The 3,956-nt window shown below is 45.9% G+C and overlaps 1 pseudogene; it reads left to right on the top strand.

Moving 5' to 3' along the window:
• The first annotated feature begins 256 nt into the window (after nt 1-256).
• Nucleotides 257-1,438, top strand: LOC138643452 (transcription factor Sox-17-alpha-B-like; annotated as a pseudogene).
• Nucleotides 1,439-3,956: the final 2,518 nt, after the last annotated feature.

Below are 3,956 nucleotides of genomic sequence, written 5' to 3'. Positions count from 1 at the left end.
GCTAAGTGTGACGGTACCTTTAGGGGAAGCTGATCTGCATGTGAACAGTGACCACAGGGATTACTGCCCATCTGCAGGGTGTCACAAAGCCCCCTACCTGCAGCGTGGCCACGCCCATCACACCTTTCTACAGTGTGCCCCCAGCTGTGGGCGGGGCTTGCCCAGATATAGAGGCCAGGCAAAGATGCCCAGAGCACACAGGAGCCCAGCAGTGACAGGAGCAGCGGGAGAGCGCACCGAGCCGCATCTCACAGCCATGAGCAGCCCTGACTGCGGCTACGCCAGCGACGAGCAGCTGAAGGTGAAGCTCTCCGTGCCAGCGGTCATGTCCCTGCAAACCCAGTGGGCATCCGACCCCACTGCATCATCATTCATGGGGGAGATCACGGGAGAAGCCTCCGGCTCCAGGAGTAACGACGAAGCCCGGATCCGCCGTCCGATGAACGCATTTATGGTGTGGGCGAAGGATGAGCGCAAGAGGCTGGCGCAGCAGAACCCGGACCTGCACAACGCCGAGCTCAGCAAGATGCAAGGTAAGGGGCACACCGGGCTCTGCAGGGGGACACACCGGGCACAATGCACAAGACCACATGGGGCAATAGTGTCATTAGTAATTATATCTATGGGACACATAGTAATATCTAACCCTATACTGTGATGTAGTAATCCAATAACAGTAATTAGGACAGAGCAGATTCTCTATCCTAGTGAGGAGGGTGACAGGTGTAGTAATGCCATGACAGGAGTAGTAGCATTGTCCTCATTGTCTAGCTCTACAGATCTGATCCAATAGATGCAATCCCCCGCCAGGCTCTCTCTACGCCCGGAGTCGGTGTCCTAGTGCCGTGGAGGATATTGTGTGGGGTATTCTGAGGGCCTTGGGGTCGCCAATGGGACATTATTTCTATGATCGAAACTGTCGGCTCTTCTGTATATTTCTATATTGGTTTCCCTGATAGTCGCAGCACATCGGCTGCATCTTTCTGACCGATCTGCTGTGCCCTTTCTGTGCATTTATCTGCTGCTGCTACTATGATTTTAAGTTGATGTTAACTGTTTCTTGTCCTCCACAGGACAACGCTGGAAGTCCATGGTCTAGAGTGAGAAACAACCGTTTGTGTGGGAAGCTGAGAGATTGTGAGTGCAGCACTTGCAGGATCACCCGGAATACAAGTACAGGCAAAAGAGGAAGAAGCAGGTGAAGAGGATGAAGAGGGCGGATGGCGGCCTGTACCCAGTCACGGCCATTCCCGACTCTGCAGTGCTCAACACCAATGGACTTATGGCGGGAAAATACTTCAACCAGGGTTCTAGTGGGCAGAACAATGGCCAATATAAGGAGAACAAATCCATGAGCCCCTACTACAAGCCCTACAGCCTGCCACCATCCTCCATGCCCCACATGGCTCCCCTGCACTGCTCCTCGGAAACCACATGATGCACTACAACTATGACACTTCCTATTCTGTCCAGCTGAACAATCCCTCAGCCCCGTGTGGAGGAGCTGTCCCTCAGTGGGGGCCCTCGAACAATCCCCCAGCCCTGTACGGAGGAGCTGTCCCTCAGGGGGGCCCTCGAACAATCCCCCAGCCCTGTATGGAAGAGCTGTCCCTCAGGGGGGCCCTCGAACAATCCCCCAGCCCTGTATGGAGGAGCTGTCCCTCAGGGGGGCCCTCGAACAATCCCCCAGCCCTGTATGGAGGAGCTGTCCCTCAGGGGGGGCCCTCGAACAATCCCCCAGCCCTGTATGGAGGAGCTGTCCCTCAGGGGGCGCCCTCGAACAATCCCCCAGCCCTGTATGGAGGAGCTGTCCCTCAGGGGGGCCCTCGAACAATCCCTCAGCCCTGTATGGAGGAGCTGTCCCTCAGGGGGGGCCCTCGAACAATCCCCCAGCCCTGTATGGAGGAGCTGTCCCTCAGGGGGGCCCTCACCGCTAGCCACACATGAGCAGGCTGCTCCACCTCTGTATTACACCCAGCCCTATGCAGCCCCCAGCAGGGCTCCCTCAGTGGCTCCTCCAGATCATCCATCTTCACCTCAGCTTGCACCCATCAATATTAATATCAGCCGAGCAGACCACTCACCAGAGCGCGTTTATGGGCGACATCGACAAAGATGAGTTTGATCAATACCTTGATGTGGAGTCTGATCCAGGACTGAACTTTCCCTCTGATGAAAATGATGCCACCAATCTGCCGCCATCTTTACTGTCAGACTCAAGCACTATATATTACTACAATTATTGAGGCACGTCAAGCACTTCCATTTGAAGGCTAAGGGGATGGTATATGCAATTTTTGCTTACAGTTTAATTCTAATTTTTGTACTAGAAATCTGACAATGAAATTTTATTAGCTGTAGTGTAAATTATTTTGTAATTTTTTTTATAGGGCTATAATGCTGAAATAAATGATTTGTCTTTTTATTATTGTGTCCGGAATGTTTTTTAATCGATCATTATGGTGACTATATACAATAGTGAATTATCCTAAGAACATTCTTTTACATTTCTTATGTTTTTAAGGGGATTCTTTATTGCTGTTTGGCATAGATATAATTCTTATATAACAGGAAATGTCCTACACTTGGGCAAATCAGAAGTGGATGTAATACTGTGAGTAAAGAAGCCATTTCTGATTTGTTGTATAATACTATGACAAATTCTTATTGATCCCCAGCTCTTTATATATTTACAATAATTAAGATAATGGCCCATATCCTTGTGTACAATTAGGAGATCCCAATACTTTCTCCATCTAAAAGTAACAGGAACGGTCTTACAAGTCATTGAACAGTACCACCAAGTGGCCCTATTTCAGAGTGACCATTAAAGACAAATCTATCAGGTTTATCTTCTTTTATCTTTCTTTCCAATCTTTGGCCACATATGTGCAGTGCCAATTGTGCATATAAGTCATGCATATAATATGGCGGTGCTCTGCACCATTGCATTTCTTTGCTGATAAGATCAATTCAGAGATTAGTTCTATATTTGTTTATTTTAATAAATTCTGAGACTAGTTTTATATTTGTTTCATTTTATCACACTTGTTAATAAACTTATTTATTTATTTTAATCCTGGACATTTCCCTATTGATCCTGCAGAATTTCCAACCTTATAAACGTCAGTCACTTTATAGACCCATAGCCATCTGAATTTTGGGATGGTTATATGACTTTTTGTTGAAAAGGTGATAATTATAAAGGTTTACGTACAAGGGCTGCTTAATTCCTTTTTATTCAGCTGTGGCGGTCTCAATGAGACATATTGTCAATGGGCAGCGCCATCAGGAGACCGTTTTACATAGCTTTGTGTATTTGCAGACTAAATACATGCCCCCTTCTGTGCAATAAGTGTAGGATTATACAAAAGGTCATGAGAGCAATGACATTGAAGGTATGAGAAGTTTTATGGCCATGCGCTTCCTTGAAAAGACATACAATGCAATCTAAATCCAATCTATGAATTGTTGATGCTGATACAATCATTCACTATAACAACTTCAATTTGTCACATTTTATGTTTGAGGAAAACTGACGCATACAATTTGGTAGCATGAAACTAGAATACTAGGAAGGGGATGGTTAATCAAAAGCAAATGACACATAAATTAAATAAAGACAAAAGGATCTGCTGGATCTCCTAAAAAATGAGTCTGCTTACATTAATGATTTAAGATCAGTTTTTCTACTATATGAAAACAACTGGGAGCAGCTAGGATGCCATCAGTGCTGTCCAAGATTTTTAATGATTATTGACTTGAATGGGCAATTTTGATCTGTGATTATAATAGGTGCAAAAAAAAACAACAAAGACTTGTGAAACCGGCTTTAGGTGAGATATCAGTAGCCAGATAAGTTTAGATTAGTTTACATACGATTGATTAGTTAAATAGTTAATTGACTAACACCAACGGTACCTTCACACATAACGATTTCGTTGCTTTGTGCGACG

This window comes from Ranitomeya imitator, chromosome 6 (assembly GCF_032444005.1).
Source record: "Ranitomeya imitator isolate aRanImi1 chromosome 6, aRanImi1.pri, whole genome shotgun sequence".
NCBI lineage: Eukaryota > Metazoa > Chordata > Amphibia > Anura > Dendrobatidae > Ranitomeya > Ranitomeya imitator.
Note: the sequence above shows the minus strand (reverse complement) of the source record. Positions and strands in the feature narration are given on the sequence as shown.